Genomic DNA, 15,779 nt, shown 5'->3' on the forward strand with positions numbered 1-15,779 from the left:
AAAATCTTTCTGTCTTTTAGAGGTTTGTGTCATCTATCTATTCATCTTTTCTCCCTTCCCAGTGCAATTATCTTCCAAATTGTTGGTCATTTTCCCTCATTCTCTGAAGACCTGCAAGCACCTTGCTCACAGCCTTCCTATACCCTCAACTTCTACCATTTTCCTGGGTAACTTCAAGGTCCCTGTGCCCTCTGAGTTTCATGTTCTCATTACCTCTAATCCAATGAATTTATATTCAATTCCCCATAAGCCATGCCCTCTTCTCTTTTCATGCTACAATTGCTCTAGGTTCTCTCATTGACTCTTAAGGTTTTACATAAAACCTGTATGCTCATGACTCCCAATTATTTTTCCAGTCCAGACCTCTCTTCTGAAATCTACACCCCTATATTCAACTGTGTTATTCCTCTATGTGCCTCACACCCAGGCGTCTCAAACTTAACCTCTCAAAATTTAACTGTTTCTCTTTTGACCCTTACTCTGACAAATCTGCATTTCAGTAAATGATTCCACCAGCCGTTCAGTTGTGCAAATCTATCTCCTTCACCCCCTCACTTTGTCACTAAGCCCTATTCATTCTACCTCCAAGATATATTTTGAATCTATTTATTTCTCACAATCCCCAATGCTACCACTCTAATTCAACCCACCATCACTCTTTTCCTGGACTATTGAAATAGTGTCTATCTCGTCTCTGTATTCATTCTTGTATCCTTTCAATCCATTATTTACATAGCAGCCATCCTGACTTTTTAATGCAAATCTTATTTTGTCATTCTTCTACTTAAAATCTTTCAGAGGGTTCCCATTTCTCTTCGGATAATGTTCAAGATCCTTAGCATGGCCAACAAGGCCTTGCATGATCTAGTTCCCATAGTCTTTCTAGTTTGCTCTCCTGTTACTCTGCCCCTCATTCACTGGTCTCCAGTCACACTCGCTTCCTCTGTTTCCTAAAGATGAAGCAAGTTCCTTCATGCTTCAGAGTGTTCATACATAAAGTTCTTTCTACTTTGAACACTTCCTGTGCCTTACTCCCATCTCCATCTGTCCCTGACTGTGTGACAGGAGCTGTGCCCTAAATAAGACACAATTTTCTCCCTTTAAGAAGCTCACAGTGTCACATGAATGGGACATTCATGTAAGTATTAAAAAAAATCAAGCACAGTATAATACATGCAATAGAAGCATGGCCAGAAGAGGTAATATTTATCTTTGTGAGAGTCAGGAAAGGACATTTAAGAGAAAAGAACCAGCATGTTCCAAGGACAGAGGCAAGAAACACATGAGATATAAGCATTTTGGACTGCTAGAGAGGAAAGGCAAGGAGGTGGCAGAATAAGTGGCTAGAAATTGCCTTGGATGCTGTGTTAAGGGACTGACTTTATCCAATATGCAAAGAGGGTATCCCTTACAAAGGGTTTTAGGTAGGAGAGAGGTATGAAAATATATCAACTATAGTGCTATCAAATTTGTAGTAGTGTGGGAGAATGGCCTGGATAGAAGAAAACAAAGGTACAAACTCAAGTAGAAGAACACTGTAATAGTCCAAGCAAGTGATGATGGCAACTGAATTAAGGCAGAGGTAGTAGGAATGGAAAGAAGATAAACTGAAGATTTTTTTTAAAATTTAATTTTTTTTTTGTAGAGACAGGGTCTATGTTGCCCAGGCTGGTCTCAAACTCCTGGGCTCAAGTGATCCTCCACCTGAGCCTCCCAAAGTGTTGGGATTATACAATGCTCAGCTAGAAGATATTTTAAAGAGGTAGAATAGATAGGACTTGGTGACTGAACAAAATGGATAAATTCCTTGCCTTTATGGAAATTACATTCTAATATGGGAGGCAGATAATATTCAATAAACAGATGTGTACGTGATATAACTCCTGTAGGGTTATAAGCTAGAGAAAAAATAGAGTAGAGTAAAAGCACAGCAAATGAAAGAGTTATTTTAGATAGGGTGGTCCCCCTGAGGAGGTAACATTTGAACAGAGACCTGAATGGTGTGAGGAAATGGGCCATAAGAATATCTGTGAAATGAGTATTTCTAAAGTAAACAAGTATAAAGGTCCAGAGGCAGCAATGTGCCTGGCATATGTTTGAGAAACAACAATGAAGCTAGTATGGCTGAAGTACAAAAAAAGGAAGGGGAGAGTGGAAGGACATAAGGTCAGAATGTAGCAAGAGGCCAGATCATTAGGGCCTTGCAGACTGTGGAAAGAATTTTAGATTTTATTTTAAGTGTGACATGAATCACTGGAGAGTTCTGAACAGGGGAGTGGCATATCCTAACTTACACTGTAAAAGGATCATTCAGAATATAGTTGGGGGAGAGTGGAAGTAGGATAGCCAGTTAGGAGGAAGGGATCTAGGTGAGAGATGATAGTGGTTTGGATGAGAGTAACAGTGATCAAGGTGGTAAGAATGAGTCAGTCAGATTGGGAATATATTTTGAAGGTAGGATGATGGATGTGCTAGTGGATCAAATGAGGATATTAGAAACAGAGGAGTCAATGATTTCTGGCCTGAGCAACAGGGCGAATGGTAGAACTATTTACTGATATGGAGAAGGCTGAAGGTTTGGGCAGCAAGGAATCAAAGGCTTGGTTTGGACATATTTAGTTTGGAATACTGTTAGACATCCAAGTGGAGCAGCCAGTGGAGATATGAGTCTGGAGTTCAGGGGAGAGGTTGCAGATATACATGTTTTGGAATCACTAACATATAGATGATATTTAAAATGACAGAGTTGGTTAAGATTTTCTAAGAAATGAGTATAAGAAAAAAATTAGTAGAAGTCTGGGGATGGAACACTAGAATCCCCAATAATTAAAGGTTGAGAAAAGAAAGAGGATCCAATGAAGAGACAGAGGAGTGGCCACTGAAGTGAGAAGAAAATCAGTATAGGGTGGAGGCCAGGGAAAGACAGTCCTTCAAAAAAGAGAAAATGATCAACTAGTCAAATGCTGCCGTTTAGTCAAGTAGGTTGAGAACCGAATTAGGCAACATGAAGGTATTGGTGACCTTGATAAGCACAGTCTCAAAAAAGTAATGGGGATAAAAACCTCACTTTTAACAAAGAAACAAAGAAAGTGAGAAGTTTCACTACACAAAGAAGAGCCGAGAAATGGTGTAGTAGCTGGAGAGACACATGCAGTCCAGGGAAGGATTTTTTTTAAGGGAAGGAAGTTGGTGACACAGGAGATGGCATAGTGTGAGGGCAAAATTCTTGCGTAGGTGAGTTCTGTAGGTATTTGGACATTTGGGCCTGGAGCTCAATAGAGAGGTAGAGGCTGGAAACATAGATTTTGGAATGACTAACTTGTATATGAAAGGGGCAAATGTGAGAGTAGATAAAACTGCTTGGGGAGAGTGAAAAACAGAAACCAAGGACAGGACTTGAGGAATCAAAAAAATTAAGGGAATATGAGAAGATTCAGTAAGGAAGACTGAGAAGGGATCTCTTTTATTTTCTAGTCATTTTTATGCCTATATCACATGCCATATTTTTTCACCCCTCATGCCTGGGAAGCCTTCTCTTCCCTGGATTCATCACCATCTCTCATAGTACTTTATACATATCATCACTAGCACAGAATTCGCTACATTTACATTATATATATCTACTTCTTCCATCAACCTCAAAGTCCCTCCCCCACCAAAAAACTCTTTATTCATCTTTGTATTTATAACACTTAGCATCATGCCCTGAAACATAGTAGGTGTTCAATGAATGATGCATGGAAGCAGGGGGAAGTTAAGCCACAAATAGAGTATGTAATATACAAGCATTAGAAAGTATGAATATGTCTTTTATGCCTTTCTAAAAGCAGTATATATCTTGGAAAGAATTCACCAGTGAAGCCATCTGGAGTTTTCTTTGTAGGAAGGTTTGAATTATGAATTCAATTATTCTAAAATATAAAATTTTCTATTTATTCTGCTTTTGGTCTTGGTAAATTTTGTTTTTCACTAAGATCTTCCATTTCATCTTAACTGTCAACTCTAACAGTATAAAGTTGTTTATAATATCCTCCTATATTTATTTAATGTCTACACGACCTATAGTGATGTCCCCCTTTTTAATTGCTGATATTGGTAATGTGTTTTCTTTCACATTTTCTTGATTACCCTTGGTAAGAGTTGATGAATTTTCATTTCTGTTTTAGAAGATTATTAAGTTTTGGTTTTGTTGATTTTCTCTCTCGGATACCTGCATTCTATTTCATTGATTTCTGATGTTTATTTCCTTTCCTTTGTTTTCTCTGCATTAAATTTGCTGCTTCTTTCTCTAAATTTCCCTCTGAGCTTTGAACCAAAGTTACTCATTAGAGAAGTCCCAATGAGCCTGTATTAGTACCCCACCATGCTTAGTCACTGGCTAAAAATAGTTCCTAAGAAGCATGGCCTCAGCTGCAAACACATTGGTTGATCCAGAAGGTCAGCAGTCGGGGTCATCAATTAACTGTTCTCCCATAGCAGGAAATCTGAGAGGCCCACTTTCATAACCACCACAGCCCACTCTTTGAGCCCTACAGATCTACTTTTTCACACAGGTTTGGGAAGAAATTTTTCTATGGTTCCCATGGGCCTTTCTTGCTAAAGGAAAACTTGACGAGAAAGGTTAGTGTGACAAACTATAGCAACTTGTCTGGGGGCCACAGTTGTTACTGATCCTCTCTCTCCTCCACTATCTACTCCAAATTCCCCTCACCGTCCGTTATCACCTTAGCAGGTCTTGGTGGTTTATGTGGTGGTCTGGGCTCCTGGTAACCATACCCTTCTCAGGCCAGATTTGCTGCATGTGTTCATTCAGCCACATGGGGCAAGAAGGTATCAGGAGATGCCCAAGTGGAATCACATCAGCTCTGTAAAAAGCAGCACTACCTCCTCTTACTGATCAGGGTCAATTACTCCTGTCATGATGGTGACTCCTCTTTTTGCCTCATGATATCTGGACATAAGGAGTCTAAAATGCCCAGCAGCAGCCATAGCTTGTAGTTCAATGGGACCCTTGCTGTGATCCCTAATAGGAGCGTAACCTCTTTGGGGACTAGGACCTCCAGCCCTACAGATCCCACATTTGTGAGTATGGGAAGCACAAAATCTTCTACTGGGTCATTGATAGTGAAGAGAAGTGGGGCTATTCCCACATCTACTCCTTGGTTAGTGAACCCAAGTATTTTTCCTATTAGGGCCTGCTGTGGTTTGAATGTGTCCTCCAAATTTCATGTATTAAAAACTTAATTTCGGCCAGGTGCGGCGGCTCACGCCTGTAATCCCAGCACTTTGGGAGGCCTAGGTGGGCGGATCACAAGGTCAGGAGATTGAGACCATCCTGGCTAACACAGTGAAACTCAGTCTCTACTAAAAATACAAAAAATTAGCCAGGCGTGGTAGCGGGCGCCTGTAATCCCAGCTACTCAGGAGGCTGAGGCAGGAGAATGGCATGAACCCGGGAGGCGGAGCTTGCAGTGAGCGGACATCGCGCCATTGCACTCCAGCCTGGGCAACAGAACCAGACTCTGCCTCGAAACAAAACAAAACAAAACTTAATTTTTAAATTCGTATGTTGATGGCATCTGGAGGTGAGGCTTTTGGGTGGTAATTAGAATCAGACAAAGTTATCAGGGTGGGGCCCCCATAATGGGACTGGTAGCTTTAAAAGAAGAGGTAGGGAGACCTGAGCTGACACACATGCTCCCGCCCTCTCACCATTCGATGCTGTCACGTTATGACACAACAAGAACGACCTCGCCAGATGGCAGCACCATATTCTTTGACCTCCTGGTTTCTAGAACGGTAAGAAATAAATTTCTTTTCTTTGTAAACTACCTAGTCTGTGGTTTTCTGTTACAGCAACAGAAAACAAACTGTGACAGAATTACAAAGGCCTCTGATTTAATGTGTATAACAAATCCAGAATGATAGTATCCAATTCTTTCAGAGTGTTGCCTGAGTGTAACGTCACCCGTGCCTTTAGAAAGTCACTCCAGGCTGGTTGTGATGGCTCATGCCTGTAATCTCAACATTCTGGGAGGCTGAGGCAGGAGGATCACTTGAGCCAAGGAGTTAAAGACCAGCCTGCTCAACATGGTGAGGGCTTGTCTCTACAAAATTTTTTTTTTTTTGAGGTGGGGTCTCGCTCTGTCGCCCAGGCTGGAGTGCAGCGGCACCATCTCAGCTCACTGCAAGCTCCGCCTCCCGGATTCAACCCATTCTCCTGCCTCAGCCTCCCGAGTAGCCGGGACTACAGGCACCCACCACCACGCCCAGCTAATTTTTTGTATTTTTAGTAGAGACAGGGTTTCACCGTGTTAGCCAGGATGGTCTCGATCTCCTGACCTCGTGATCTGCCCGCCTCGGCCTCCAAAAGTGCTGGGATTATAGGCGTAAGCCACTGTGCCTGGCCTTGTCTCTACAAATTTTTTAAAAAATTAGCTGGGTGTGGTGGCACATGCCCATAGTCCCAGCTACTCATGAGGCTGAAGTGGGAAGATGGCTTGAGCCCGAGAGATCAAGGCTGCAGTGAGCTGAGATGGCACCACTGCACTCCAGCCTGGGCGACAAAGTGAGCTGCCTCAGGAAAAAAAAAAAAAAAGTCATTCCAGCCCTTTAAAGTGCCAGATTTTTCTGGATGGTGTGGTATGATGGTATGATCAGTGGATGTCATGGCCACAGGCCCACTCGCACTCCTCTTTTACCATGAAGCAAGTCCCCTGGTTGGATGCTATGTTACATAAAATTTTATGCTTGTGGATCAGGCATTCATTCTGTAAACCCCCATACTTTAAACCCGTATTTTAAACTCCATATTTTAAACCCTGGCTGAGGACTTGTGGGCAGGAAAAGAAAACCCATACCCAGATTAGACATCCATCACTGTGAGAATGAACTATTGAAACCCTCAGAAGTAGAAGAGACCTAGTGTTGTCAACTTGTCACCAAGCGGCCAGTTGGTCTCCTTAATAGTGCCATATTGGGGACTCTGCATTAGTCTTTGATGCTGACAGTAAAGATCATCAGTAGCTAGATCAGCCTTGGAAAGCTGGAGCCCATACCTAGCCTCTATCCCTGCCACTGTGGCCACTCCATTTATGTGATGGTATTAGTTTCCTAGCGCTGCCATAACAAAGTACCACAAACGTGGTGGCTTAAACAACAGAAATGTATTGTCTCATAGTTCTGAGGCTAGATGTCTGAGATCATGGTGTCAGCAAGGTTGGTTCCCTCTGAGAGCTATGAAGGAGAATCTGTTCCATGCCTCTCTCTTAGCTTCTGTTGTGTCACCCTGATCTCTGCCTTTATTTTCACATGGTGTTCACGCTGTGTATCTGTCTTCACATGGCCATCTGCTTATTAGAACACTAGTCAGAGTGAATTACGGGTCTACCCTACTCCAGTATAAACTCATCTTTACTAATTAATTACATGTGCAACAATCCTGTTTCCAAATAAGGTCAATCTGAGCTACTGGAGGTTAGGTCTTCAATGTATGAATTGAGTAGGGGGCAATTGGTATGATTTGGTTGTGTCCCCACCCAAATCTCATCTTCAATTGTAGCTCTCATAATTCCCTGTGTGGTGGGAAGGACTTGGTGGGAGGTAATTGAATCATGGGGGCGAGTCTTTCCCATGATAGTGAATAAGTCTCACAAGGTCTGATGCTTTTATAAAGGGGGGTTTCCCTACATATGCCCTTTTGCTTGCTGCCATGTATTAAGACGTGCTTTTGCTTCTCCTTTGCCTTCTGCCATAATTGTGAGGCCTCCCCAGTCATGTGGAACTGTGAATCCATTAAGCCTCTTTCCTTTATAAATTTCCCAGTCTCAGGTATGTCTTTTTTTTTTTTTTTTTTTTTTGAGATAGAATCTTGCTCTGTCACCAAGGCTGGAATGCAGTGGTGTGTTCTTGGCTCACTGCAACCTCCGCCTACTGGGTTCGAGCAGTTCTCTGCGTCAGCCTCCCGAGTAGCTGGGATTACAGGCACCTGCCACCACAACCAGCTAATTTTTGTATTTTTAGTAGAGATGGGGTTTCACCATCTTGGCCAGGCTGGTCTCGAACTCCTGACTGCGTGACCCACCCACCTTGGCCTCCCAAAGTGCTGGGATTACAGGCGTGAGCCACTGTGCCCAGCCTCGGGTATGTCTTTATTAGCAGTGTGAGAACAGACTAATACAGTAAATTGGTACTGGTAGAGTGGGGTGTTGCTGTAAAAATACCCAAAAATGTGGAGGCAACTTTGGAACTGGGAAACGGCAGAGGGTAGAATGGTTTGGAGGGCTCAGAAGAAGACAGGAAAATGTGGGAAAGCTTGGAACTTCCTAGAGACTTGTAGAATGGCTTTGACCAAAATGTTGATAATGATATGGACAACAAAGTCCAGGCTGAGGTGGTCTCAGATGGAGATGGGAAACTTGTTGGGAACTGAAGTAAAGGTCACTCTTGCTATGCAAAGAGACTGGTGGTATTTTGCCCCTGCCCAAGAGATCTGTAGAACTTTGAACTTGAGAGAGATGATTTAGCTATCTGCCAGAACAAATTCCTAAGTGGAAAAGCCTTCAAGAGGAAACAGAGCATGAAAGTTCAGAAAATGTATATCCTGATGATGCAACAGAAAAGAAAAACACATTTTCTGAGGAGAAATTCAATCTAGCTGCAGAAATTTGCATAAGTAATGAAGGGCCAAATGTTAATCACCAAGACAATGGGGAAAATGTCTTCAGGGAATGTCAGAGGTCTTCACGTCAGCCCCTCTCATCACAGGCCTGGAGGCCTAGGAGAGAAAAATGGTTTCATGGGCTGGGTCCAGGGCCTTGCTGCTTTGTGCAGTCTTGGGACTTGGTACCCTGTGTCCCATCTGGGGCTAAAAGGGGCCAACATAGAGCTCAGGCCATTGCTTCAGAGGGTGCAAGCCCCAAGCCTTGGCAGCCTCCACATGGTGTTAAGCCTGCAGGTGCACAAAAGTCAAGAACTGCGGTTTAGGAACCTCTGCCTAGATTTCAGAGATGTATGGAAATACCTGGATATTCAGGCAGAAGTTTGCTGCAGGAGCAGGGCCCTCATGGAGAACCTCTGCTAGAGCAGTGCACAAAGGAAATGTGGGGTCAGAGCCCCCACAGAGAGTCCCCAGAGGGGCACTGCCTAGTGGAGCTGTGAGAAGGCCATCATCCTCCAGACCCCAGAATGGTAGGTCCACCGACAGCTTGCACTGTGTGCTCAGGAAAGTCGCAGACACTCAATGCCAGTCCAGGAAAGCAGCCAGGAGCGGGGCTATACCCTGCAAAGCCATAGGGGCAGAGCTGCCCAAGGCTGTGGGAGTTTACTTTTGCATCATCATGACCTGGATGTGAGACAAGGAGTCAAAGGAGATCATTTTGGAGCTTTAAGATTTGGCTGCCCCGCTGGATTTCTGACTTGCATGAGGTCTGTAGCTCATTTGTTTTGGCCAATTTCTCCCATTTGGAACTGGTGTATTTACCCAATGCCTGTACTCCCATTGTATCTAGGAAGTAACTAACTTGCTTTTGATTTTACAGGCTTATAGGGGGAAGGGACTTGCCTTGTCTCAGATGAGACTTTGGACTGTGGACTTCTGAGTTAATGCTGAAATAAGTTAAGACTTTGGGGGACTGTTGGGAAGGCATGATTGGTTTTGAAATGTGAGGACATAAAATTTGGGAGGGGCCGGGGCAGAATGATATGGTTTGGCTCTGAACCCACCCAAATCTCATCTTGAATTTTGCTCCCGTAATTCCCACGTGTCACAGGAGGGACCCTGTGGGAGATAACTGACTCATGGGGGTGGGTCTTTCCCATGATAGTAAGTCTTGTGATAGTGAATAAGTCTCACAAGGTCTGGTTTTATAAAGGGGAGTTCCCCTGCACACGCACTCTTGCCTGCTGCCATGTAAGATGTGCTTTTGCTTCTCCTTTGACTTCCACCACAGTTGTGAGGCCTCCCCAGCCATGTGGAACTGAATCCATTAAACCTCTTTCCTTTATAAATTACCCAGTCTCAGGTATGTCTAATAAGCAGCGTGTGAACAGACAAATACAGCAATTTAGCCCATAAAAGTGCCCATGATGCTGGTTCCAAGGTGGCCAATGATTAAGCCTAGTAATGTCAACTGACTCATTTTGCCTTCTTGATTGTTTAGTGCCTCTTCTCTTGTAGATAAATGAGATAAAAACTTCACACCTCATGACTACTTCTGTATATTCATTCACGTAACTCTATCCCAGACCTCCTTGTCTTTGATTTTCCAGTCCTTTGCCTTCCAGACCCCCTGTGAAAGGGCCAGACCATTGGCTTCTGCCCAATTAAAGTCTGAAAGTTGGTAGGCTTGAGACCCAAGAAGAGCTGATGTTCCAGTCCCAGTCCAAAGGCCAGAAAAGACCAATGTCCCAGCTCAAGTAGTCAGGTAGGAGGAGTTCCCTCTTAGCTTTTTTATTCTATTCGGGTCTTCAATTGATTAGATGAGGCTCACTCACATTTGGGAGGGCAATCTGTTTTGCTCAGTCTACCAATTCAAATGTTAACCTTATCCAGAAATACCCTCACAGACAAGTCTAGAATATTTGATCTAATATCTGGGTACCCTATAGTGAAGTTGATAAAAAATTAATCATCACAAACTCCAAACTGCATCTTTCCATGTCTGATAGCTACAATACAACAGAGTCTACAAAAATATATGACTAAAGTAGGGAATGGCCCCTACCATACATCAGAAAAATTCAGACATTTCTACTTTGCTACTCTTCCCAGATCTTGCTGCTCTTACTGGTAATTGGACCTTCTGGATTCTGATGACTAAGCATCACCATCTGGCCTCTATTACTTGGGAGTTGGGGTGATATAATTCTCATAGTTATTAATAAGCCCAACTCAGTGACTGCTTCTCCAATTGTCAGCCCAGGACTGCAGAAAACTCTTTGGTGATGCTGCTGTTCCTCTTAACAGAGGACTTCTGATGGCCTTGGTGAACAGTGCATCTTCTCCACCCTTCTGTGGACCATAATCCTCTAAAGGGTCTTCTGCTCTCACATAATACCTCAATTGAAAACACTCACTTCCCCCATATGGTAGAAGAATGAATTTTTAAATTATTTTAAATTATTTTTAAATTCATTCTTCTACCATATGCTAGGGTAACTCATTTTTACTTTGCTCAGCATTGGTCATCACTTGTTCCAGATTTCTAAGAATTCTCCAAAAGTGACTTTATCTCTGAGTCTTTGCTAGGGTGTTAAATTCTGTGTCTCAAGAAATGCCCCCAAGTCAATGAATCTTGATTACTGTTTTATATTTCAGTTCTCTTGATCAAGCAACCTCAAAATCCAATCCCTGAGTGCTCCCCAGCTTGTCTGCATATGCTAACTTATTCTTATTGCTTTTCCTCCTTTGTCAGGCCCAGCATGTTCCTAGCTGGGTTATGCTAGTATTTACCTCTAGCTATTGGCCTGGAGGGGCTAGGAGAGGAAGTTGGGGCAACTCCTGTGTTTCTTTGTGGGAGAGTAGCTCTACAGTATCTTTCAGTTTGGGGGAAGTACTCACTCTTAATATAGAGAGGCAGACCACTTCTGCGAGTTTTGAAAGTACACAGAGGTGTGCAGAGCAAACATCCATACGGCTGTCCACCCAGATGTCCCATCCTTTGTTTCAGTCTCTGGCTTTCCCAATAAGGACCCTGACCTGTCTGGCTGCACATTTCAATGTGTCTGGAATATGTGACTCTATCATGTCCGAAGTCTGTCACTCATCCATGTTAGCTTTTCCATTGCAGAAAATAAATGACTCTTTGTAGGCTACTAAAGAGACCCTCTGTCTTTCACATTTGGCCATTAACCAAGGGTAAGCTTTGTTTTCTCATCCCTTTTCAGAGTATTGCTATAACTTAGCAGTATCCAGGCATCTCCACTGTCCTTGTAGGCATTGTTCCCCCATATATTTCAAATGCCTGAAATTGTATCTGCAAGGTCTTTAAGTTCACTGGGATATTTTCCCAGGTCAACATTGATGAAAATCTTTAGCAATTGGGTCACCACCTTGTGCTAGGAACTACCCAAGCTCCTATACTGTGCAGGATGGCATCCTCTTTGCCCAACAAGTAGTAAGTGAGTCAGTCCTGAAACCCCATCTTATGTCTTCCTGGATCTCCCCTAGCGCCATCTGTGTTAGTTTGGGTCCTCTGAGAAGCAAAGGCCAAAGTGAGATTTGACATGTGTATTAGTTTCCTAGGGCTGCCATAACAAAATACCACAGACTGAGTGGCTTAAACAACAGAAATATATTTCCTCACAGTTCTGGAGGCTAGCAGTCCAAGATCAGTGTGTCAGAAGGTTTGGCTTCTTCTGAACCTCTCTCCTTGGTTTGCAGATGGCCACCTTCTTGTTGTGTCTTCACATGGCCATTTCTCTTGTGTGCACCTGCTCCTGGTGTCTGTGTATCCAAATTTCCTCTTCTTATAAAGCCATCAGTCAGGACTGGATTAGGGCCCACCCTAACAGCCTCATTGAACTTGAGCACTTCTTTAAAGGTCCTAGCTCCAGTCACATTCTGAGATACTGGGGGTTAAGGCTTTAACATCTGAATTTGGGGGAAGATACAATTCAGCCCATAAAAACATGTAAGAGATCAACTGGCAGAAACATCTATGAAGGATAAAAGGGATGAGAGCAGGAGAAGGTGGGGGATGCTCCAGACTGTGATATAAGTCTGGCACCTATGAAGGAGACAGAAAAGAAAGGATTGCACAGGCAGGGTCTCAGACTGCAGCGCAGTTCTAAGAAAATTTCAGCTAGGCTGATGGGGGGTATATAAACCAAAGTTTCCCATTAGAGTAGTCCCAAATTATGCAGCAATGGGTCTGCATTAGTACTCTTGCCATGCTAAGTCATTGGCCAGAACTGTTCAATTTCTATTTCTTCAGGGGTTTGCAAGAATCAAAGCTAGCTAAACTTCTCTATATCCTTGAGTTAAAAACCTTTGTTATTTAAAAATACTCTACAAAATGACTGAAGTAAAAAATGATACACAGGGAAGCAGCCAAATCTAAAATGTCTTTTTACATAAACAAATTGTAGTTACTAGAGATAAATGTGGATAAATGGATTTGGGGAATGTAATATTTAGAAAGAGCAAAGGGACCTAAATTTATTTGGAATCACTTTTTAAATTCTCCACATATTTTCTGCCTCACCCAGGAATGTCTGACACAAAGTACTCATATATGATGTTTGCTAACAAATGTAAGTATTTTCAACATTTATCGGGCTATTAACTTTACCAAACTACTTCATTTACTTCCAGTAGAATGACAAAGCTTCCAATCTATAGCTGAAAAAGTATCTTTACTGCAATACAGTTTGTTTCATCTGTAAAATAATCATGGCAGCTTTCAATTAGGGATGATTTTCCTTTCTTTGCAAAAATGTGCAAAATAGTACCAAAATATTTGAGAACTCTCACTCTATGGGTGAACGCAGAACTTTTATTAATGTCTAAATAAGTTACATTTCTCCAATGAGGAAGAGTCCTCATCTCTCAGTATATTTCACCTAAAAAGGTGTAGCCAACAAACTTTTGTCTATTTTATTAAAAAAATAAAAAAATACAGTACTTAAAAACATTTTAAAGTGGCTATTTGAAATTCTGAATTTTCTACTTACTCTACTTCTCCAAGTCACACATATATTAACGTCTATGGAACTAGTATGCTTATAGCAATCAATCAATCAATTAATCAATCCTTATCTGGAGGCCATTATCCTTAGCAAACTAATGTAGGAACAGAAACCAAATACCACATGTTCTCACTTACAAGTGGGAGCTGAATGATGAGAACACATGGACACACGGAGGGGAACAACACATACTGGGGCCTACTGGAGGGCAGAGGGTGGCAGGAGTGAGGGGATCAGGAGAAATGACTGGTGGATACTAGGCTTGATACCTAGGTGACAAAATGGTGTGTACAGCAGATCTCCATGGCACATGTTTACCTATATAACAAACCTGCACATCCTGCACATACACCCTGGACTTAAAATAAAAGTTCAAAAAATAAATACTTATTTACTAAACAAATGTATCTAGAGCATATGCCAGGTGCTAGGCTGAACAAGACAGAGTACTGACCCTCAAAGAACTCACATTTCCATTATTTTCCTTTTTTCCCCCTTTAACTTAAAAAATTATTTCTGTTGTGGTAAAATATCCTAACATAAAACTTACCATTTTAACCATTTTTAAGTGTACAATTCAGTGACATTTAAGTACATTCACACTGCTGTGTAACCATCACTACAATCCATCTCCAGAACTTCATTATCATCCCAAACTGAAATGCTGTACCCATTAAACCCATTAACTCCTCATTCCCCTCTTCCTCCAGCCCTAGACAATCACTATTCTACTTTCTGTTTCTATGAATTTGACTATTCTAGGTACCTAACATAAGTAGAATCACACAATATTTGTCTTTTTGTGTCTTGAGATTTTGCCTAGCATAAGGTCTTCAAGTCTAATCCAAGTTGTAGCATGTATCAGAATTTCATTCCTTTTTAAAGGGTGAACAATATTCCTTTGTACATACACACATTTTAACTTCAATTACTTTTAAATAGCTAATTTCTCATTTTATTTCTTTCAAAGACACATTATGCTAGCTGCTAGATTGTTACAATGCACTCTCTTGGGAGAAAAGATTTTCCTTCCTATCCACAATTACCTGCGGCTGCCCTTCATTTATGTTATATATGGCACAAACACATTTACCCAGAGGAGATTCTACATTCAAGAACATTTCGTAAGCAATTCACTACTGTCTCTGACATTGATAGGGTCTGCAGAGCACCATGGAACCCTGGGTGCTCAGGAAATATTATACTCAAGTACCTATGTAGTAAAATAACTCCTTTTTTTTTTTTTTGAGATGGAGTCTCACTCTGTCACTCAGGCTGGAGTGCAGTGGTGAGATCTTGGCTCACCACAACCTCTGCCTCCCAGGTTCAAACAACTCTCTGCCTCAAGCTTCTGAGTAGCTGGGATCACAGGTACCCACCACCATGCCCAGCTAATTTTTGTATTTTTAGTAGAGACAGGGTTTCACCATCTTGGCCAGGCTGGTCTTGAACTCCTGACCTCGTGATTCACCCACCTCGGCCTCCCAAAGTGCTGGGATTACAGGCGTGAGCCCCTGTGCCTGGCCATAAAAGAACTTCTAAAGAGCAGCTGTAGTGAATTTACGACCAAGACTTTTCCATAGGGAATAACCGATTAGGTTAAAAAAAAAAAAAAAAAAAAAAAAAGCTTGTCAGAAAGCTGACAAGAAAGCTAAAAATTACCATTCTTTTCTCAGAAATCTAACAGATCCCAGAGGATTGCTACTTGGAGTTCTTCCTCAGTTTTATTAGTGCTAAACATCTGACTGGCCAGGGATGACCAAACTAAATTCCTACTGAATCCATGAAGGAAGTCAGAAAATAAAGGGTGGGGAAAACTGATCTTGGTTAATACTCAAAAGGCGTATTTTTACATTTCCTGCACCTTTGAAATGCCTTGGTGACTTACAAACCTAATCTAGGACCAAGAATGGACTTTACTGGAGAGATACAGGCCTTGAGAGGTTAAGGACTTGACTAGTGGTATCACATTAACAACTGGAAATGAGATACTGGCATTTCCCTTTCCAGCATATACTGCCTGATAAATGACTTCTTTCCCCCGATTCCAGCTTTAAGGTATAAGTGACAAACAGAAATTGTTCATGTTT

The sequence above is a fragment of the Pongo abelii genome, chromosome 1 (assembly GCF_028885655.2).
Source record: "Pongo abelii isolate AG06213 chromosome 1, NHGRI_mPonAbe1-v2.0_pri, whole genome shotgun sequence".
In the NCBI taxonomy this organism is placed as follows: Eukaryota; Metazoa; Chordata; class Mammalia; order Primates; family Hominidae; genus Pongo; species Pongo abelii.